This window comes from Onthophagus taurus, chromosome 3 (assembly GCF_036711975.1).
Source record: "Onthophagus taurus isolate NC chromosome 3, IU_Otau_3.0, whole genome shotgun sequence".
Classification (NCBI taxonomy): domain Eukaryota; kingdom Metazoa; phylum Arthropoda; class Insecta; order Coleoptera; family Scarabaeidae; genus Onthophagus; species Onthophagus taurus.
This window is the reverse complement of record NC_091968.1, coordinates 15,354,675-15,379,729: the sequence shown is the minus strand read 5'-3', so window position 1 is coordinate 15,379,729 and position 25,055 is coordinate 15,354,675. Positions and strand designations below refer to the sequence as shown.

Genomic DNA, 25,055 nt, shown 5'->3' with positions numbered 1-25,055 from the left:
TATACACCGAAACTATAAACAAGTTCTTGCATATTACTTCGTACAAAACACAGTTGCAGCTACCTCATTAAAGAACTTTATTTTGGAAACTATTCATAGCTTACAAACCGTTGGTTTAAAAGTGATAGCAACTATTTGTGACCAAGGGCCTACAAATGTTGCCGCTTTAACATCTCTATGTGGTGAAAACGTCTTTTTTTTTAATTGAATGGACAGCGAATATGTATTATTTATGACGTTCTTCATCTTTTAAAAAACACGCGTAACGCGTTACTTCCTTATAATATAGAATTTGAGGAAAAGAAGTACGCAAAATTTCAACATATTCAAGCTGCATTCAATTTTGATCAACAGTACAGGACCTACAAACAGTTACCAAAGCTAAAATCTGAACATTTTACTTTTAACAATGGTTTTGTAAAGATGAAGGTCAAGGTAGCTGCAGCTCAAATGAGCCATATAGTCGCAGCGGGTATTGCAACCTTTCATGTCTGTGGTAAATTACCTGCAGAAGCTTTAAACATCGCACAATTTGTTGAATGTAGAGACACATTGTTTGACTCACTGAATGGATCTGCTCGGTATCCACAAGACGGTAAAAAATTTCGGTGCGCACTGTCTGAAGATACGCGACACTTAACATTTTGGTCGGATATTTTACCGAAAATACATAACTGGAAAATGATTTGTCCGAATAGTGGTAAGGACTATACACGCCATGACCGATTTTTAAAAGGCTGGCAATAACAATCCGGTCAATTATGTGTTTTTGGAAAAAATTGAATTCAGCCGGTTTCAATTATTTATCCCTTAGATATTTCAAGCAGGATCCGGTGGAGAATTTATTTTGTCAAATTCGACAGCATGGGGGTTTCAATACAAACCCTACCTGTCACCAATTCGTGGGCGCCTTAAAGACGGTAGTAGTAAACAATTTTTCCGCGCCGTTAACAAAGGGGCGGAATTGTCAAAATGATCACTGCGAGTCTTTAGGGAACTTTCGGGAGTTGATCAATGAAAATTCTCCAGCGAGTGATGATTTTAATAATAACGAAATAAGCGAAGTGGATATGGAGTACAAATCTTTAATTACACAAAGGAATCAGGCAACGGCTTATGTGGCCGGTTATTTTTTGAAAAAAACAGTTGTACCTGATTGCAATACATGTTGTTAGCATTTATATTCTTCATATGTAACTGAAAAACATTTATTCACTTCATTTAAAGAATACTCAAACGAGCCACATCTGAAGTACGCAAGTGATCATTTGATCAAAATGATCGATTCTATACATGATAGATTGTATCAATTTGTGGAGAAGTATGGTCATCTGCAGCAATTAGAAACAGTGTTTAAAAGCACTAATGTTGAATTCTTGGATTCCTTAAAGTTTTGTTCGGAACATAATATAGAATCTGAATTTATAAATAAATGTATTCGGCTAACCATTTTTAAATATTGTAAAGATAAGAATGCAGAATTCAAGCAAGAATACAACACAAAAAAAAAGACCCAATAGGTATAATAAGAAAATTTTAGGAACACAGCACTGTGAATAATAGTAGGTATATATTTTGCAACAAGAATGTGTTTTTATTTTTTTAAGAATTATTTTTTGTTTATTGTTATTTTTAAAAAAATGCAAAGCTGTTAACTATTAACTTATAGTATCACTTATGGCTGGTTTATATAAAGGATATCAAACGTAACCGTAACCGTAGTTGTAACCGTAACAGTAAGGAACATAACGCTTACAGCTGATCCGTTTAGGAAGAAACTTTAAGATTTTAAAATTTAAATATGTAGTCAATAAAATAACGAGAAATGTACGGAACGTTTAAAAGTAAAAGTGTGTGGTGAATACTCTGTTTACCACTTGCAACGCTACTGCAACGTGTTTCAGTACTTGCAACGAATACTGAAACACCAGCCCGTGATGTCAACATGTCAACACAAAACAGCTGTACGTATGTTTAACATTGACCCTTCGCATTAGTGCGCATGCTCAAATTTAGTCCTAAACGTAAGAAGTTAAAAGTTGGTCAACTTTAGTCAACTTTTTATTATATTTATTATGGCAAATAAAATAGTAAACAAGTTTTTTATAAAAAGTTTTTATTTTAAGATCTTAATCGTTAAATTTCACAAGCAACATTAAAGTATAAAATTTATTCAAAAATGAATACGTTAACACGTTTTTAAACACATCTAAAATTAACAACTTATATTCTAAAATTTCGAGTAGATGTAACATTACTTTTCGTCCTAATTCTACCTTCACCTTTATTACTAATCTTACCAATTAAATCCAAAGACAAAAAGTCGTTTTTAATAACTTCAATTTTCGTCGAGCAATTATCGACAGGTCCATTTCTTCTTACTTTAACCGCACTTCTTGGATTTAAGAAATAATTCACTCTTCGTTTTTCTACGGACTTTTGAGCAGCCCTCAGCCGTCTTCGAAGAGTTGTGTGCCCTTGACAAACATTCATCACCTTATCATAAGTTACGGCTGCAAGCAATAGAGATTTCGGATCAAGAAAACCTAAAATTATTATTATTAGTTCCATGGGAAACTCCAAAAAGAAAGGCACTTGGTTTGTATTGATCGTTTTCGGAAAAATTTGGAAAAACATATTGATTAATATTTCACTAGAATAGACTCTTACACAGGAACTGGATGAACTGAATTTTAACAGAGAATTTGGGTTATTTATGTGTACAGAATAGTAATTAAGGCGTTAATGAGGGATTAAAATTCGTTTAGATAGGTTAATTGGCATTTAATTAGATTTTAATGACAGTGTGTTTAAAAGAATAATCTCCTTTATTAATATTTAAAAATTTTATTTATTTTACTTTAGTTCAATTTTATTGAATTTTAAATAAATTATCTTAATAAATTTAGGAGTAGTAACGGTCGTTACTGTGTTGGTCGTGTATCCCAATAAACTACTTTGGTTCCTAACAGTAACGACCGTTACTACTCCTAAATTATACTTACAGATGGGATTCTTTGGTGAAATTGCTGCGTCTTATGGACGAAATACAGCTGCAATGTTGAAGACGATGATGACTTTAAACAACAAACTGGCCAGGTTAAACAATAGGAAACATTTTTTGATGAAGTGCAGAAGACACGGACTCCTTCCAACCCACATAAAAAATGGTAGCAAGAATGCTGTTGCCTTGTTGGACGAGGCAAGAGGAACCATCTCTCATAAAGTTAATGAGTTTAATATAAGGTTAGGAACTAAGATTCTTAATTTTGAAATTCAAATTACTTGCTATGATTTAAAAAAGGTTGATGAATCTATTGCGGAGCTGAAAAATAAATTATACAATGTGTTACCCTCTCACATGTGTGGGGAATTTGAGATCAGATTAGCTTTTTCTTATTCAAAGATTTTTAATAGAGTAAAGTGCATTAATGTAAAAAAGTTTAATGTTTTAAAGAATATTAATTTAAAAAATTCAAAAAAAATGTTTAATGACAACAAGGGTTGGTTCGTCAATAATACATCTATCCAAATACCTGAAGATGTCAAAGATTTTTTGTCATTGGGACCTAAGTTTGGCTTAATCCCTGATGCCACTACTTTGTCTGTTCCTAAGCTGTTAGCAGATGTAGAGTCTATAATTAAAGTTTTGCCTAGTAATTTACAAAACATAAAAAGAGCTCAAGTTACAAACATTATGACTAATTTTCTTAATGGACACCAACACTTGAATAGTACCCAGTTGTTTTTGAAGAGGAGTTTGATCTCTACAAAAAGGTTTTTGAGGCTCGAAAGAGAGGACCCGATTCTTATATTAAGAGCAGATAAAGGACAGGTTACAGTAGCTATGTTTAAATCAGAATATATATCTAAGTCTTTAGACTTATTTAACGATCAGTCCACTTATTGTATTTTGGATAGGGACCCCACTTCAAAGATACAAAACAGAAACAATAAATTTTCAAAAATTTTATTAGAAAGGGAATACATTGATAAGAGATTGTATAACAGCCTTAGATGTCACAATGGTGTCATTCCCAAATATTATGGGTTGCCGAAGATCCACAAGGTTAATTGCCCTTTGAGACCCATCATATCTTTTGTGGGTTCCCCCACATACCACTTGTCAGAGTTCCTGTCAGGTATTCTGAAACTTTCTTTTAGTGAGAGAACTTCCTACAATATCAAGGATACTTTCTCTTTTGTAGAGAAAATTAGGGATATAAAACTCCCTCCTAACTTTATGCTTATCTCACTTGATGTGGTGTCTCTCTTCACCAACATACCTCTCAACTTGGTGAGAGATATATTGTTACAAAATTGGGACCTAGTAAGTTCTGTCACTCCTATTGATATGGATTTGTTTTTACAACTGATAGTGTTCTTGTTTGAGTCTTCGGTATTTACTTTCAATGATGTTATCTACAGTCAAAAATTTGGCACTCCTATGGGAAGTCCTTTGAGCCCCATCTTGGCCACTATGGTGATGGATCATCTTCTCGATCAATGTATTCCTTTGTTGGGTTTTTCTCTTCCTTTTATCTACAAATATGTGGACGATATAATTTGCGCTGTACCTGTCGACCGCATCGATGATGTTATGGATGTGTTCAACAACTTTGATAGTCATTTACAGTTCACGGTTGAAACTGAATCTAACTCTAGTGTTCCTTTTCTCGATACTATTGTTATAAGAAATTTAGATCAGACTATTAGTTTAAATTGGTATACTAAGCCAACATATTCGGGGAGATATATCAACTTTCATTCAAACCATCCTCTCAATCAGAAATTGAACGCTGTGGTTGCTGTGGTGAACCGTGTCAGATCCATCTCTGATGTCCGCTTTCTTGACTCTAACCTAAAAAAGCTCCGGAATATATTTGTCAACAACGGGTATCCGATAGTTCTAGTTAATAGAATTCTTTATCATAATGGTACTTACCATCGTAATATTAGTCAACCTTCTGAGGGTGACGACCAGCACAACATATCTAGCCTCCCTGGCCCCCGGACCCACTTTGTTAAGATTCCCTTCGTCCCCAGGTTGACTGATAAACTTGTTTCAGTTCTGAGGTTTGACTCGGTTAAGTTTGCTAAATGCAATTCCTTGCCTTTATCCACCTGTTTTTCAAGGACTAAGGATTTGGTTCCCAAAGGTTTACAATCTAATGTTATTTATAGGGTTCCTTGCAATAATTGCGAAAAAACCTATATAGGCACTACCAGTCAGTATTTTGATGCTAGGATCAAACAACACAAACGTGATTGTCAATCTAGAGATGAAAGCAGGAGTGCGGTGGTTCATCACCATGTTCTCAGTGGTCACCATTTTAATTTTGAGAATTCTCAGATTGTTGATAAAGAATCAATTTATTCTAAGAGATTGTTCTTAGAGATGTTTTACATCAATAAAGAGGTTAACTCCTTAAACTTCAGAACTGACACCCAAAACCTTAGTTCTATTTACAGTTACCTTGTTATGAAGGACTGGGGTAGAAGGGATCAAACATCGAATGAGGGTGATTCGTTGGTTTTCTAGTTCTTTTTCGGTTTTTGTTTCCTTTTTCATAATTTCAATTTTATTCCCCCTCTCAACGCCACCTAGTGGTTACTTTTGGTGTATTTGGTGTTTCGCCGTGATGACGGTTGGCCAGCCTTGTTTCTTTTCCAGTTTTTGTGGTATAAAAAACTTACGTGACTTATTGCGTCTTAACTTTTAACGGAAAAAAATTTTAACGTGTTCTCTTTGTAAGTAATACTTATTTTAATAGTTTCAAAATTAACTTTTGTAATGATTTTTAGTATCTTTTGATCTTTAATTGCTCACCTTTAGTGAATTATTAGAAGTATAGTTTTTATAAGATATGTTTAGTGCTCAAAGTTTGCGACCTCATGTTTAACTTTGGATCGGTTCTTTTATGCAATCCATTTTTGTAAGTTGTTCAATTGCTTTGCTTGTTAACTATTGTAACTTTTGTTCTTCAATATTGTAGTTACCTATGAAGAAGGAAAAATAAAATTTCCGAAAGCTCGGTAAAGATAAAAGGAAGCCTCTTTTCAATTATCTAGCCTTTGTCGTGTTGGTCGTGTATCCCAATAAACTACTTTGGTATCTTAATAAAATAAATTGATATTTCGTTTAGAAGGCTGCGTACCGAGTGAGGGAAAATTTTTTTCACTCACTCTAATTTTTTTCAACCACTGTTAGCTAAATATAAAACCTTTAAAGGAACAACTCTTTGTTTAACTAAAAAACGGTGGACAGCACACGTGGAAAGTTAATTAGGTATTTCATTTGTATAAAGTATTAATTTTAATCAATTTATTAATTTTATGCACAATGATGACAATTAACAATTTGACACAAATGGTTGTTTACATATATCAATTAAGAGCAATTAAGAGAAACTGCTGTCATCCCCGACATGTCGACATGAAATTACTCAGGAATTATCGAATTTTAAGACGGGTTTTCTCTAAATAGTAGAATTGAACAAAACGCTATACAGAACACGTGAGAAACTAATGTTTTCCACCAACTTGTATGTCTTTCCGGATATCCGACATACGCGTTAATGAAAAATCATAGTTTTCTCACTTGTACTGTAATATACTATTCCTTGTTAATTAATATCTTTTGTTTTAAAAATAGTTATAATACGAAGAGACAAAGGACAAAAATGGTTTGTTTACATTTTCAAATATCTTCTCAATAGATATCGGCATAATCCTCTACAAAACTTTGAGCTAACCTCAGAAAACATTTGTAGGCATTACATGAGCAAATAGTTATAGCACAAAATAATTTCAAAAAATGTTCGTATATATCTAAAGATAATACGTTTTGTAGTATCACTATTCCAAGATAATGCAAAAATATGTGATACTCTGTACCCTTCCAGTGATATAAAAAGTCTAAACCACGAACAGCTCTATGAATTTCAGAAGGCATTTTACAGTTCTGCAGGAAATTTGAAACACAACTAATTTGCCTTGCAGACCATTTACTTCTATAGTTGCCAAAACTACCATCCCTCCAACCCAATAAACCCTTCTTCATTATGCCTAAATCAATTAAATGAAGAGAATCACTAATTGGAAAGTCTTCAATCATATCTATATCTAGCGAGGTTAATGGAGTCTCTTGTTTGTGATGTGAACCATATGCTTTCTCGCGAAAATTAGCATTGTTCTTTTCTTGCATCCTGATCTTGGAAAATAGACTGTATGAGATATACAGTGCTAGCGTAAAGTAACCCACCCCCTGTTTAACTTCTGAACAGATTGAGATATCAATATGAACAAAAAAACGTCAGTTTCTATTTTTCTATTTCTATTTTCTATTTTATCAGCACAAATATTTTCTTATGGAAAATTTTGGTATCACTTTTAGTTTTTCCGGAAAATGGAACAGCTTTGTTTTTTTAAATGGAACACCCTGTATATTATGGTATCTTTCGAAAGAATAAAACAATACGAATTCAACGATACCTCACAATCAAATATCGGTTTATTAGTTTTTTACATAAAAATTAAACAAAATGCGGAATTTCGCCGGAAAAACCAACGTATCTTCGTTGACTACCTGTCGAGATACAATGGGCCAGATAAATGGTGGACGGTCAGTTAAAGGTCGGTCTACGCTCGGATTAAGCAGGGTTAAAATCAGCAATTCTTTTAGAATGTTTTTATGAAACAATCAATACAAGAAAAGGATAAAAAGAAAGTTCTTTTTAAAACTTCTAAGAAAAAATTGTCATAACAACAATTTTAAAGTTTATAGGTACTTTGAAATTTTGTATTTAAGGCAGCATGCAAATATTTTCCTTCATTTCTATCTTTGAATTCTACCCGACCAAGTATAACCAAAGAAAGGCGAGATCAAAATGGCTAGAAGAAGCTTAGAGCACAATATCGAAGCAATTTTAATATTCGCTCGTGCTGACAGAAATCTACATGAAACAGGGCGACAATTTAAGGAACGATTTCCTGAACATCCAATTAGTCGAAAATATTTAAGAGAGCTTGTGAATAAGTTTTTGGAAACTGGAAGCGTCGAAGACCGCAAAAGAACTGGTCGTCAGATATTAACAGAAGTATTTAATGTGCCCATGATGTCGTCTGCTGCTATCGCATCAACGTGTGATGTGTTAAATATTTCCGCATCGTTGTTGGAAGACGTGGAAATACTTAAAGAAGAATAAATATCATCCATTTTAAATAAAAATGCTTCATGAATTAACAGAAGATGACCCTGATATAGAAGAACAGAATTTTGTGAGCTAATGACAAATATGGTTGAACGAAATCGATTATACTTGAAACATATTTGTTTCAGTGATGAATGTACTTTCTTTTTGGGTGGAAAATTGCATCGGCGTGGTGTTAATCCACATGAATATCGTGACGTTATCACTCAATTTCATTAGAAAGTAAATGTTTTTTTTTCAAGACTTTTGCAAATTGTACAACAGAATTCTGACGATTTTGAAATGGAACTAGTGTTTCATCAAGACGGCCACATTATGCGCCATTGGTACGAAATTATCTTGATAAAAATTTTAATGGACAACAAGATCACCAGATCTGACACCTTTAGATTTCTTTTTATGGGGTTATTTAAAATCCAAGGTATATGAAATTCCGTTGGGTAGTATTGAGGATTTAAAACAAAAAATTATTGTGTGAGAGAGTATCCGTGTGAGAGAGGAAACACTACAAAGATGGTACCACTGCCTAGAAGTTTAAGGTAATCATATCGAACAATTTACTTAATATTTGATTCTTAATAAATAAAAAATTCTTTTATTATTCAATAACAACACTAAGCAAATTTTTCAACCGTTACCTATACTAGCAAAATCTTTAATAAGAAAATTTCATTTCTTATATTGACTTTTTTTCTTTATAAATATTTTTTGATAAAATATGATTAATTCATAAATTTAATATACTTCCAAACAACTTTTATTTCATTTCTAAAAAAAATAAGTAATTGTACTTGCAATTTTAAATCCGTCTTAGCTCGAGCGTATACCGACCGTTAACCTACCGTCCACCATTTACCTGGCCGATTGCATTTCGACAGGTAGTCGACGAAGATACGTTGGGTTTTCCGGCAAAATTCCGCATTTTGTTTAATTTTTATGCGAAAAACTAATAAACCGATATTTGATTGTGAGGTACCGTTGGATTCGTATTGTTTTCATCTTTCGGAAGATACCATAATATACTGGGTGTTCCATTTAAAAAAACAAAGTTGATCTATTTTCCGGAAAAACTAAAAGTGATGGCAAAATTTTCCATAAGAAAATATTTGTGCTGATAAAATATAGAAACTGACGTTTTTTTGTTCATAGTGATATCTCAATTTGTTCGGAAGTTAAACAGGGGGGGGGGGGGTTACTTTACGCTAGCACTGTATAAGAATATTCACCTATTGTGGTACATTTAAGGCATCCTTGTTCGCTATTAAAGTTTGCAACACCCGCAGAAAAATATATTTTATCATAAAAACGTAAATTGTTATGGTATTTTTTTTTAAAATATTCAGAATATTTAAGTCTTACCTTTCACAAAAGCTCAAGCGAGTCGCATATAAAGCATCTTAATTTCACTATAACTTTCTTATTATCGATTATTAAACCTTTTGATAATATTACCTTTGCTTCTTTTGTAAAAGGTTGTAAATAAGCCGACAAATCAGCGGGAATTCACTTCTTTTAATTTTCTTCCATCTGACATCTTCTTAATCGTTCGTGTGTGTACCTAAATTGACAACGTCCATATTAATATTAATTTAAAGCCTTTCTATTTTGTAGTAGGATCGATCATAACTTGTTTGTGTTAATATAGATTATTCTTCTTTTTTGGAGCTATATAAAAGCTTTAACTACTGACGAAATATCACTCCAGTAAAATTTGCTTAAACTTCAGGTTTTAAATAACTGTTTTATAAACACTTATAGAGATACATATAAAACAATTACAATATTCATTTATAACATGATGGTGAATAACATTTTACGCTTTTAGGAAGATCTAATAAGACTATTTTGTGTTATAAGCTGTGTGGTTATATAAAATCTGAATGATGATCATTATACTTATATACAACATTGTTATACAGGGTGAGTTTTTTTCCATGTTTTGTACAGAAATCTTGAAAACTAGGGGAGATAGAGAGACGATTAAATAGGGAAAGAATTGCAGGTTTATGAATTCAATTTAATGAGCTTTTCGTTTTTTGGATAAAATGCATGGCTAACTAGATATCTCGAAAAAAACGTTGTTTTGTTATATCGTTAGATACCTATGGCTCCGCTATTATTGATTTTAGGAAAAATGTGTAAAGGAAAAATATGTACGGTATTACATGTTTAATAAAGCTTTAATATCGCTAATTCTCTACCTACTTTGAAGAGGCTGATAATTTAGGCGAGTATGGTTCTTCTGTAAACCAACTAAAGATGCAACACAGAAGTAAATGTATTAGCACGAATCCATCAAGATGCATCAGTTTCAACACAAGTTGCATCTGAAGCAGACACGTCACAACGTACTGTCGTAAGAGAACTAAAAAAGCATAGATTTCATTCACATAAATGGCAGTTTCACAAACACTACCCCCAGATGACTACAATAAGCGTGTAGAATATTATACGTGGTTTACTAACATGTGTGGAGCTGATCATAGCTTAGAGTAAAGTTTTGTGGACAGTTGAAACACGATTTACAAACTGCGGTATGTTTAATAGACATAATCAACATTTATGGACGGAGGAAAATCCGCACCATGTTCAAGAGAGGAGAACTCAAGTTAAGTTTGGATTAATGTTTGGTACGGTGTCATTTGTTCAAGAATTCTTTTCCGTGCATTTTTAATGATACGTTCAACGGAGATCGTTATCTTCACTTTCTACAGAACGAGTTCGATAATATGTTGTATGAATTGTTCCTGCAGACACGTCATTTGCTTAAATGGTTTCATCACAATGGGGCACCACCACTTAATAAGCTAGCGATACGAAATCATGGAAACTTACGTTTGCAAACGTATCTATCAATTGTTTCCATAGCATACTACCTGAACAGGTTGCAAATTAAAAGAATAAATGGCAATAATTTATTTATTAATAAAAATATCCATGTCAAGTGGTATATCAGTAGAATCGTTGAGAAAAGGCCTTTTTTATAAAGTCATGGCCTATGGTTTCCATTAGAAAAATTACAAGTTTGTGTCATAACTCAAAAATTATTGCTTAAATAAAAAAAATCAGTTAGTCTACTTTATTAAACATGTAATACCCTACAAATTTTTTCCTTTAAACATTTTTCCTAAAATCAATAATAGCGGAGCCATAGGTATCTAATGATATAACAAAAAAACGGTTTTCTCGAGATATCTAGTTAGCCATGCATTTCATCTAAAAAACAAAAAGCTCATTAAATTGAGATCATGAAACTGCAATTCTTTCCCTATTTAATCGTCTTTCTATCTCCGCTAGTTTTCGAGATCTCCATACTAATCATGGAAAAACACTCACCCTGTATAGCTATCTTATAATTTTGTTCTATACATGTTTATATAATATAATAATAAATCAGTTCAGTTTTCGGAAGTAAAACTATAATCGGTGCAGCTTTAATAAAGCAAATTACCTTTTCAAATGCAACAATAAATTAACAATAAAATAGAAAAATTTTATAATTTTAAAGTTATAAAGCATTTTGCTAGTAGGGAGTTTATTTCACACCGAAATCGTTTAGACCAATCGGTCTCTCCTTTCTTTTGAAAAACTTGGAGAGACTGTGTGATCGCTGTATTATAGATTTCTGTCTTCCAACTAAACCAGTAAATCCTAATCAACACGCTTACACTCAGGACAAGTCCAGACTAATGGTCTTCACTCGGTGACCAGCTTTGTTGGTGGAGCGCTGGACTTGAAGGATTACAGCAAGCGCTGGCTTGCTGTAATCAACAAAGACTCTCTGTGAATCCTAAGAAGACAGAGTTGATTCTCTTCACACGGATGAGGAAGTTTGACATGCCCAGAATGCCAAAAGAAGTCAAATATCTGGGCATTACACTTGACAATAAAATGACATGGAAAGCTCACCTAGATAATAAAGTAAAAAAGATAAGACATGGGGTTTGTCACACAAAACTGCCCTCAGGATTTATACGGATGTAATCCGACCTATGCTTACATATGGTGCAGTAGTATGGTGGTCAAAGACCTTATGTCTACATCCACTGCCGCACTTAATAAAGTACAGAGACTTGCGGATGGAAAACATGTTGAATCTAACGCCACTTCATTTGTTCATTCAAGGGTGGTTCAAGGGTCACTGGTGACCATGATTCCAGTGCGTGCAGCAGGAATTTTAATGGGTGAGAGAGACAGTAAAAATGCCGTACTCTGGAATGAAATGGTGGATTATTCGCCAATTCTGGAATGTAAAACGGACTTTACACCTTTACAACACATTTTTACGAAGAAATATCTCACCCACCGAAGTAGAGTTCCACAAAAGTAGAAGTAAAAAACAGCCTTGAAATCTATACACAGGAAAAAATATAGAGTAAAAATCAACTCTAAAACATGGTTCAGATCGGTCCAATTTATTTAGAGTTATTTTTGTACACTATATAGTGTAGGTGAATAGATTAAAAATTTACACTAAATAGTGAGAAGATGGTGTTTATTAAATAGTGTAAAATCGTTACTCTATAACAGTGTATTATATGTAATCTAACTAGATGTTGTCGTGACTCTAATTAGATACATTTCTAATCTAATCAGTGCAAATGATTAAAAATTCGCTCTAATTTTACTCTATTAATTGACAAAATATCACTAAATAGTGTGTATCTTACACTTATTAGTGTTAATTTTTAATAGGAAGTGGAGTATTTTTAGGGAAGTTTTACGTTTGTAATAAACATCAAAATTATAAAATATTTGTCTTTATTTTTACTTGTAATATATTGTTATAACTTAAATTTAAAAACATTAAATTCTTTTTATATACATGTGGGAACAGGACGAGTCCATCCCAGAGGGGGGTTACGTGACCGGGCCAAACTAAAACGTCCGACTCGCTTCAGTTAGTCTTGAATGTCTGTGGCCGTCAGTTGTATCGCGCATTTACTGTATTATTTTTAATCGTTTGAAAGTATATTATTAATAAGCTGTTAGTGTTTATTATTACACCGTAATAAATCCCACAAATTGGGGGCTCAACCGGGATATACGGTGGTTATACAGTAAAAACGGTGAAATAAGCAAACTGCGTAGAAATCACGATGAGTGTACCGAATACGCCAACAAGAGAAGTGACGTCATCTATGGCGACAGGCGATAACAACTTGGAAAAAGAACTCGAACTGACAAAGAAGGAATTGGAGCTGCTAAAGAGAGAAAGACAACTCGAACGATACCCACAATTCCAAATGAGAGATGTACAAGGATGTTTACCGGAATTTGGTAATCGTAAAGAATATTTGATAGATGCTTGGTTAAGAGATATCGAAGAAAATTGCGTGTTGTTTGGATGGAGTGAGTTACAGATGCTGATTTGTGCCAAAACATTACTTAGAGGAACCGCTAAAATTTGGTTAGACGCATATCCGCCCATAAAAACATGGATTGATTTTAAAAATGCCATAACAGCTGAATTTAAAAGTCCTGTGAGTGCTGCCCAAATCCACCAGACATTGATGAAACGAAAAAAGAAGACCGAGGAATCATTACAAGAATACCTACTAACGATGACAGGAATTGCTCGCCAAGGTCAGGTAGATGATTGTTCATTAATACAATATTTAATAAGCGGAATTCCAGGAGATGAGAGAGATAAAGTAATACTTTACGGTGCAAATACTTTAGATGAATTTAAAAATAAATTAAAATTGTATGAGGAAATGCTAACAAGATTATCTAGTAAGAACGTTGGATCAAAAGTCCAAAAGCATGAAGGAGATAATTCAAAAATTAAGCCAATTCTACAATGTTATAGCTGTGGTGAAAAAGGACATAAGAAAGGTGATTGTCCAAACGGGGAAAAAGGTAAAAAATGTTATTCCTGTGGAAAATTTGGTCACATAGCAGCTATTTGCAAAAACAATAATAAGACGACCATGCTAGTAGAGAGTTACGGAAATAAGTATAAGTTAGTAAAAATTGGTAAAGCAACCGTGCCGGCACTTGTCGATACCGGCAGTGATATAAATTTAATGCGGGAAGATGAATACAATAAGATGTATGGACCACAAATAATCCCAAATAAGAAACGATTAAATGGAATAGGTTTAAATGCAGTCGAAACATTAGGCCTTATCAAGGTAAATCTAGAAATTGATAATGAGTTATATAAAACGGATGTACATATTGTACCAAGAAATGTTATGAAAATGAAAATGATATTGGGTGCAGAATTATTAGACCAAGCGGAAATAACCATCACTCCAAATGAAATAAAGATGCGAAAGATGTACCAAGCAAAGATGACAGAAGAAGATGAACCAAAGAAGACAGAAGAAGACAAAGCAAAGATGACAGAGGAAGATGAACCAAAGAAGACAGAAGAAGACAAAGCAAAGATGACAGAAGAAGATGAACCAAAGAAGACAGAAGAAGACGAACGAAAGAAGACAGAAACAGAAGAAGCAGAGATGATTGAAGAAGGAAAATTACAGAAGATTGAGGATGAAGTAAAAAAGACGAAGAATGAAGAAAGAAAGTTGGAAGAAGATGACGATGGCATTATGACGATCAATATTATCGATGAAATAACAGGAGTAGATCTGTCAAACATTCCAAACAAGGATGCAGCTCAGAAAATTGATGAGATTGTAAAAGATTACAAACTACGTAAGACAAAGGAAACTAACATCATAACGAAAATCATACTGAAGACAGATGATCCAATCTATTCAACGCCCAGAAGAGCATCACCATACGAAAAGGCAGAAATAGAGAAACACATCAACGAGTGGTTACGAGAGGACATCATAACACCGAGTTGTTCTGAATTTGCTAGTCCGGTAATAATAGTACCAAAGAAGAATGGCGGAAGTAGATTATGTGTGGATTATAGGCGACTTAATAAGGTGGTAATAAAGGATCGTTATCCACTACCTCTAATTGAAGATCAGTTAGATGCTTTGCAAAATGCCAGGGTCTTCAGCACTATTGACTTGCGAAATGGCTTTTTCCACGTACCAGTTCACCCAGACAGTAGGAAGTTTACCGCCTTCGTAACACATAAAGGCCAATATGAATTTTTAAGAACCCCTTTTGGTTATTGTAATTCTCCTGCTGTGTTTCAGAGATTTGTGAATGATGTTTTCAAGGAGCTGATCCGAGACCAGATTGTTGTAACATATATGGACGACCTGATCATTCCGGCACCAGATGAAGCAAATGCCCTATCCAGGTTGCAGAAGGTTTTGAGCGTAGCTGAAAGTAACGGGTTGGAAGTCAATTGGAGGAAATGCCAGTTTCTGTGTAGATCTGTTCACTACCTTGGACATATCATAAGTGATGGAACCATACGACCAGACGCTGAGAAGATAGCCGCAGTTATAGGTTTCCGAGAACCAAAAAGTATACAACAGTTGCAATCCTTTTTAGGATTATCTGGGTACTTTAGGAAATTTATTCCCAACTATTCCCTTATTGCAAGACCACTTACCAGTCTGTTGAAGAAAGATGCCTCATTTGAGTTTGGGTCAAATCAAAGAAAAGCATTTGAAGATTTAAAAAATAAATTGATAGGACCACCAGTGCTGCAGCTGTATCGACAAGGAGCGGACACGGAGCTACATACTGATGCATCGAAGTATGGAATTGCCTCTATATTACTGCAAAAGAATATTGAAGATGGACAGTTACATCCTGTATTTTATTACAGTAAAACTACGACACCAAATGAGCAGAATTATTCAAGTTATGAATTAGAAGTGTTAGCCATAGTAAGATCACTGGAAAAGTTCAGAGTTTATTTGTTGGGTACAAACTTTAAAATAGTGACCGATTGCTCTGCTTTCACACAAACAATGAAGAAAAAAGAATTGTCAACACGAATTGCCAGATGGGCTTTACAACTTGAAGATTATAACTACACTATTGAACACCGCACAGACCAAATGAGACATGCGGATGCACTTTCTCGACACCCAGTTATGGTGATCGAAGATGAGTTATTAGCCCGAATAAGATTGTTGCAGCAGAAAGATAATAACTTGAAACCCATTTTGACGTTGCTCAAACACAGATCATATGAAGATTATATTGAGCGAAGAGGAATACTTTATAAAGAACATAGAGGAACCCCTTTATTAATAATTCCCAAGAGCATGCAAGAAGAAATAACCAGAAAAACACATGAGGTAGGACATTTTGGTGTAAAAAAGATGGAAGCAGTTTTAGAAAAAGATTATTGGATCCCTAACTTAAAACCAAAGATAGTATCAGTGATACAGAATTGTATTCCTTGCATTGTGTCAAATGCTAAGAGTGGAAAACAGGAATGTTTTCTGAACCCAATTCCTAAAGAGATACCTTTACACACGTATCATGTAGACCATTTGGGACCAATGCCAAATACCAATAAAAACTACCGATATCTGTTTGTGGTTGTGGATGCATTTACCAAGTTTGTATGGTTATATCCAACAAAAACCACATCGACACAAGAAGTATTGGACCGACTGCAGATACAACAGAGAGCATTTGGAAATCCACATCAGATAGTAACCGACCGAGGAAGCGCATTCACCTCAACTGAATTCCAAGAGTATTGTAATACGCAGGGAATAAAACATCTACTTATTACCACAGGCGTACCTAGAGGGAATGGACAAGTGGAAAGAATCCATCAAATAGTGATTAGAGTTCTCACAAAGCTTTCTTTAAACAACCCTTTAGAGTAGTACAAGTATGTTCATGATGTACAACGGTATATCAATGGAAGTTATCAACGATCAATTAAGAATATTCCATTCAAAATCATGTTTGGCGTTGATATGAAAAACAAAGAAGATTTAATGTTAAAGGAGATAATTGAACAAGAGAGCTTATTATTATTTGAAGAAGAAAGAGAAGATATAAGACAAGCAGCTAGAGACTATATTGGAAAAATACAAGATGAAAACCGAAAGGAATTTAACAAAAGAAGAAAGAATCCAACAAAATATCAAATTGGTGACTTAGTAGCCATAAAAAGGACTCAATTTGGCACTGGGCTTAAGGTTTGTCCTAAATTCTTTGGGCCGTACCGGATTATAGCAGTGAACCAACATAACCGATATGAAGTTGAAAAAGTTGGAGATGGAGAAGGACCAAAGCGAACCACTTCCGTTGCTGACTTTATGAAACCCTGGAAGAATAGTTCTTATTATTCTATGTTTCAGGATGTCTCCTCGGATGAAGATATTGATATTCCCACAGCTGATGAAAGTAGTCCCGACAGCTTAGACAACGGCATTGATCAAGAGAGGCCAGCAAGTCCAGACAACCATACCCTAGACAACACAAAGCATGAGGGCATGCTTAACCAGCAGGAAGGCCGAGTTGTGGGAACAGGACGAGTCCATCCCAGAGGGGGGTTACGTGACCGGGCCAAACTAAAACGTCCGACTCGCTTCAGTTAGTCTTGAATGTCTGTGGCCGTCAGTTGTATCGCGCATTTACTGTATTATTTTTAATCGTTTGAAAGTATATTATTAATAAGCTGTTAGTGTTTATTATTACACCGTAATAAATCCCACATACATATATAACCATACTTAATTCATTTTAAAGTTTCCACCGAGTCATCATGAAAACTGCATCTAATGAGTCTTCTATAAGTTTCCTGTATGTATAGTTACACCAAGTTGCACATACTTACCAATCTTCACAAGGAAGTCGTATGTAAAATCTTCCGGTAGTTCCACTAATTTCACATCATGAATGTTTTATTTTGGCAAACATAATTACAATAAAAATAATCGTTCTTTCTTTCTATACCGCGTAAATCAGGTCTCGAGACGCTATCGAGTTCCGACTCGTTTAGTAGATGACCGTTAAATTTTAGCTGTATCACACCACATGTTAATCACGTGGTACCGACGAGTAATCCCGAGCAAAATAGTGCGGTGCCTACGAAGTACCCGAAGGAAAAGTACACGTCTAGTGTAAAATTTAATGTTTTATACATTACATAACTTCACTAACATAAGTAAAAAAGAACTCTCCTTTAGAGGACTGTAAAAACTACTCTATTAAGTGAATAATATATGAACTCTATATTAATATTAAATATAGTGTACATTAGAGTTATTTTTACCATGTGATATTACAATTTTTACTCTAATTCTTTTTACCAACTACTCTAAAATTTTTACACGACACGATTTTTTCCTGTGTACTGATGGTTCAAGCAGACGGGAAGGAGTTGGAGCTGGAGTCTTCTCGTATGATATATATAACTTTTGAATTATTTAATTGTACAACTCCATCGTAGTATAGAACTCGCTTCGAATCTGGGTATGGTTTTGTTATGAACAAGTGGCATCTAAATACAAACTAGGTAAACTAGTAGAGTTACAATAGTATTTTGTGCAATTAACTTGTTCCCTGCTTAATATTTGTGACGTACATAAATTTAAAACAAAGCAAAATGAATTTTGAATAATGAGTGAACCAAAAAAAAGTTCCCCCTCCTTAAGTCGCTATTTTGCCTGCAGTTCAGTGGAGACGGCTGGGTTCGTTGGAAAAGGGGCGCCATTTAATAATAGGGACTCCACTAATGGTGAAATGTTAGGGGTTAATAATAAAAAAATAAAATATGACAAAATCGGTATATATAAAAAAATGCGAGCTACTAGGAAAAGGATAAGAATAAACACACATACAAAAAAAATAATAAATAAAAAAAATAAAATGGTATGCACTTCTCTTTATTCAATAAACAAAAGGAGGAAAAGAAATTAATAAACGGGAGGTCGTACCGAACAGTATTCCAAAAAAAAAAAGTAAGAAAATTAGCAAAAAAAAAATTGGCGATTAAATCTTTTAAACAAGAAAATGAAACCTAAATACAATGACCGTAAGGTCACGCAAACTATATAAAAAAAGAAAATTGATAAACCAAAAAAAAATTATTGAAGTTAAATTTAAATCAAGGAAAAATTTTCTAGCCCTAGTAAATCTTTCAAAAATGATCCTAAACAGGATGTAAATGAAAATGAACGTAAAAAAAAAAGATTTTATATAGTTCTAACAAAATCGATAAGAACAAAAAAATATAAAGTTTTGCTAGAAGGGTAAAAAAAAATTAAATGATTAATTTTACAACTACTAATTTTTAGTTTTAAGTTAAATTGAATTAACTATGTCTTTTTTGTTAAATTGAAACTAATAATGAACAGGTTGAAATTTTTCCACAACGTGGGTACTTAGGTCATCTTCAATCGTGTGAAGAATAGATTAAGAATATCTTTTCTGACCTTATTCCTGAACCTCAGAAGCTATGGTTCCAATTCACAGGAGAGGCAGCGTCCTTGGGATAACGGGGATAAAAAGGAATAACTCCTTCAACGGGTTGAAGTCGAAATAAGTTTGTAAATATTGTCCACAAGTTAATGCCCAAAAATTATTGTCAAAATTATAACTCCAAAATAAACAACCTGAGCAAAAAAAATACGTCTAAGACTAATTGCATTATTTATTGAAAACTAATTGATAAAAAAAAAACATACCTGAGTTGAAATGCGGCTTTAAAAATGTTCGCGATTGTATCAAAAAATGTTCTTTTGAACGGCAAAAAAAACCAAAGAACTTTAAATAATAAAATGCAAAGGATATTCCGATTAATACTCCCGAAAACTACGGCAAACCAAAATCTAATACGACTTCCAAAATGGTTACCAAAATCTGAATTCCACTAACGTCTTATCAGTAATTCAATCGCAGCAAAAGAGAGCTAAATCGGGTTGAACATCGCTTAAATAATAGGCGGAACTTTAAAAAAACTTGTTTAAAAAGGCGTATCAAAATACAGGCTCGGCAATAACTCAATAACTGAACTTGAAATTTTGAAAATTATACAATAAAATTAAATAAAAGGGCTCAAAATATGTAGGAACGATAACATAATTAAAATTTAAACTTAATTAAGAAATTAACGGTTCAAAAACTTAGCGGGAGGGGTAAAATGATTACGGAACAAGACATCTACGAGGCAAGGATTAAATTACGCCACTCCTGTAGACCTAGAACAGAAATCTTAATCGCCTTAATCGCTTTTCATCAAATTGAAGTCGAAATCGCTTCAGAATAATGCTTCCTTCAACCGTTAATGCTCTGATGCGGAAGATACGGGAGATCCTGTGTACGTTCTCCGATTTGACCCTATACAAACGTTTAGCCATTTTAATCAATTGTACGGACATTTAATGCCGTCGATGTTTGCAATCTGTTGTCCAATATTTTACGTTCAAACCGCTTTCACTAGCATGGTCAAAATTAAATGAGTTGCTGCGCACAGTAACATCAATAAACAAATTCTTTTTATACAGGGTGAGTCAGAAAGAATGGGAAATCCGAATACCGGAGACACTAGACACCAAAATATGACAATTAAACTTAACATGTCTTATACAAATGTCGGTGGTTTTTAATACACAGGGTGTTGAAAGTTAAATTTTTATTTCGAAATTTCTTGATAATTTTGAGGGTTTTTGTACTATTAACATAAAATTTGGTAGTTAGATGTTTTCGAGCATGATAGATACACGCTGCTCGTTTGATAAATCAAATCATAAGTTTTTTGGCTCGACAGCTACGACCAATAAGTAAAAAAAAAACTGACTAGCTTTGAAACAGTGGAGAAGGGGAGATTCAAAGGGCGCCACGGACTTAAACCGATCTCCTATCGAAAATAAAGCATTCACAAATCAATTAAGTCCGAAATTAGCAAGACAACAAAATAATAATGGAACAAATGAACAGAAAACTATAATAATGTCAATAAGATATATTGATTGAATAAACATTCAAATAAAAAGTCAATTATTTACCCAGCAATTATACTCAATTGAATAACTCAATCAACAAAAAAAACTAATAATATAAATAATATGGAAATAATATGAAAAAATATTATCGAAAATAAACACCTTTATGTGCTAACTAAAACTAAAACCAGATGATGAAGTAGTAACTCTATAATAGCAACTAAAGGAACTCATCATTCTTTAAACTATGTTTATCCTTAACTAACCCGGAACAACCCAAACCGATTCCCAAACCTTTTACAAAACCACCAGTAAGATCGACACGCCCAATGACCCCTTTGATATTCGTGAGTGCAAGGAAACCACCGACGACTTTAGTCAAAACATCTCCACCAATGGCAACTGCGATATCAAGAGATCCACCAGCGACATCTTCAACAACGATTGAAGTTGCACTACCAACATCTCCAATACCGATTGAAGTTCCACCACCGACGACTTCATCACCAGGAGAATCATCACCGACATCTACACCAACAGATGCAACTTTAACGGCTAGTAAAGAAGAAACGCCCACAACTACATGGCAATCTAAAAGATCCAGAAAACCACCTAAGTATTTTTCAGATTATATAGGGTAGGAGGGATGTAGTGTCTGGTATCTACATTACATTATATTACATAGAATACATATCGGGTAGGCGCACCAACCAACCTTGCACCGCGACCCGAAGGATCTATTGTACCCCGATAGATATCGTTATCAAATTTCACCTTGCAGTCCAATGCTCTTAACGAACATTAATACTTTGCTCGGTGAAAGGTCATTCAGATCTTTTGAGGAGATAAACTGCGACCCAAAAATCGAGAATCTGATACGGTTAATGGCAGGGCAGTGGCACAAAACATGCTCAACCGTCTCTGTTTCCTCCGCACATAGTCGGCATTTAACATCGTCGGCTAAACCCAACAAGTTAAGGTGTGTTTTTAATCGGCAGTGCCCAGTAAAAACACCCATTAGAACTTTTATGCTACTACGGGCAAGTCCTAAAATATTACAGGGTTTGATAATGGCGACGTTAATAAACACCTTAGCATGTCTCATTCCAGGAGAACTGGTCCACAGTAGGCGAAGTCTTTCTTCAGCTCACAGTCCAATCCTATATTTGGTCATCGCAAATGATACACCAACTGCTGGTTCCGGCCCCACAAACTCTTCAGCGCTGCCATCTCGTGCTAGCTTATATGCCGCTTCATTGCCACCAACCCTAGAGTGACCCGGGACCCAGATCAGGGAGACTCTGTTATCACAACTCAGTGTGTTTAATGTTCTCTTACAATCATTAACCAGAGCCGACACCGTTTTCACGGCTTGCAGCGCCTGGAGAGCGGCTTCACTGTCTGAGAAAATTCGTACTGTCATGTTCTTCACCCCTCTTTCAAGAAGGATTTTAGCACCAATGTCAATAGCAAATACTTCCCCCTGGAATACAGTACAGTACGTACCCAGGCTGTAAGCTTGCTTAATTCGAGGTGTCTGGCAGTATACTCCTGCTCCTACCCCTTCAGGCGTTTTCGATCCAGGACTGCCGCTCAGGCAGTACAATCTGGTATCGACCATTAATCACTGATAGTGATACCGCCAAATCTGAGGGCATTGATAGCACATTATCAGTCCTTATAATGTCTTCCGCAGCCCATTGGTAGGACATGTCGGAACAGTTTTGAGCATATTGGTTAAATCTGTAAATGGTTGTTCTATATGCAAATGCAGAGGAGATAGGCCAAGCAGAACCTCCATTGCTAGAGTTGGCGTTGTGCTTATTGCACCAGAAATTGCCAATCCGATCCGGCTACTCGTTGAATTCGTGAAAGTACTGATAACTGAAGTCTGTCGGACTTTCCTATACCAGGCTGCTGCTCCATATGTGATAGGTCTAACCACAGTCACATAGAGCCAGTACAGTCTTTCAGGGGTAAGACCCCAATTTTTTCCACAAAGACTGCGACAAGTCCACAAGGATAGTCTAGCTTTGTGCAAAACTCCCTGCAAATGTCCATTCCATGACAGGGTTTTGTCTAGAATTACTCCTAGATATTTGACTTCCTCTGAAAAAGGAATTTCTTCACCTTGGATGGTTGGGCGGATTAGTCCATCCCACTTTCGTTTCCTGGTGAAGAGCACAACAATTGTCTTTTGCGGGTTTATTGAAAGGTTCTCTCCCCTACACAAAGCACAAATGATATCTAGGGTCACCTAGAGGACTTTAGATATCCTCGACAAACAGGTTCCTTTGAGCATAACGACAATTTCATCAGCATAAGCTTGTATTTCTACACCAACGGGTTCGACTATCGCAATCAGATCGTCAACCAGGAGCGACCAAAACAGGGGAGATAACACCCCTCCCTGCGGGCAGCCACATCCCGGCCTGAAGCGTATCGTATCACCGTGGAGTGAAGTAGAAACTATTCTACTATCAAGCATATTGCGGAGCCAACCCGCTATAGTTGCTTCCACTCCCCTGTCAAGAGCAGCTCTTTCAAGATTTCTCTATATCCAGAAACGCACAAACCAAGATTTCTTTATCCTGCAGCGTCCTGGATACTCTACCAACTAAGTTGTGTAGAGCCAATTCTGCTGATTTTCCCGCTTGATAAGCATACTGGTGGCGACTCAGTGGACTAGATACCAATGGCACCGTACGGATATACCGTTCCAGAACTTTTTCAAGGGTTTGCAGCAGAAATGACGTTAGGCTGATGGGTCGAAAGGCATTAGGAGTAGGGACCGAATGGCCCGCTTTGGGTATATAAGATACCCTTACCTTAGTCAAATACAGAGAAAGGTGCCGTATGGGCGTGCAGTTGGGAAAATCGAATGCACAAACCATGCAATACAAATTATGGAAAATCCTTGTATGAAATAAAGATGAACACCTCTATTAATTTGCAAGGGCGTAAATACCTTACCGTCACAATTATAAAAGAATTGCAAAAGAACGCACAAAGGGCAATTGGTCGTGGCAAGGGATATGTGATACGTCTCAAAGCAGAATTACCGAACACGATAAATACTTGTTTACAAAGTCACAGGCAGGAAGACTCAGGTCTATAGCCCTTTTGGACTTATCTTAGATTTGTTTTATATATGATTTTTTTTTTAATTTATTCGGATTTGTTATAGTTATTATTTTTATATATAAGTCCAAATAAATATTGTTCTCTCTCGCACCTGTTTAAAAATCACGTTTTGTAGTGGTGATTTCTGCAAAGAGAATGGCGTTGTAAACGTAGAAAAGATAAACCGTTTGAAATCAACTGGAATTTTATATCACATAAATGCTATGGTATTAGTATATATTATTACGATATACAGGATGATTGAAAAGTAATCAGTAAAATTGAAATTCCAAAACAATTTCAAGTTGAATTGAATGAATAAAATGTTACACCCACATAAAACTAATGTCGAATATCTCGAAAGCAAAGGCCGTCCAGAAAAACTTTATTCTTTATGACGCCAAATGCGTTAAAAGATTTTAAATCAAAACAAAAAAAATTGACGAAATTTTCAACAAGGACAAAACTAGTTTTATCACCCTGAGATGTACGCGAGTCCTCGACCGGCTCAGTGAAGAAGGGAGGGGTATTTATATGGCGCCACACAGTTAACCCCGCGTACAACACGAACTGTGACGTGAGATGATGGAGTATGGTGATATAAACAAATAACACAACAATACATAAACGCTCAACAAAATAGGTTTTGAGTTGCAGACAAAATTTATTAAAACTCCCGTAAATAACAGGCAAGTAAAAAAAATAAACTAATAACTAATAACAAAATTATAAAACAGTAAACTTTTAGGTTCAAACAACAAAAAAAAAACTATATTGATGTTTGCGAGCTTTAAAAAAATGAAAGTCAAAACTGAAAGGAAATTTAAATCAAAATACCAAAAAAAAATGAAAATGAAAAATTAACCCGCGTCTGACTCCGTATGGTTGAGCTCAACGTGAAATCAAAAATTATAAAAAAAAT

General features: G+C 34.8%; 1 long non-coding RNA gene across 1 annotated transcript; it reads right to left on the bottom strand.

Annotated features, from left to right (window-relative positions):
• Positions 1-3,954: 3,954 nt before the first annotated feature.
• LOC139429398 (uncharacterized) lies at positions 3,955-6,004 on the bottom strand. Its single transcript, XR_011640042.1, has 2 exons — positions 4,946-6,004; positions 3,955-4,861 (listed from the first exon to the last, which is right to left on the bottom strand). It is a non-coding gene; the product is annotated as an uncharacterized lncRNA (long non-coding RNA).
• Between the last annotated feature and the right edge of the window lie 19,051 nt (positions 6,005-25,055).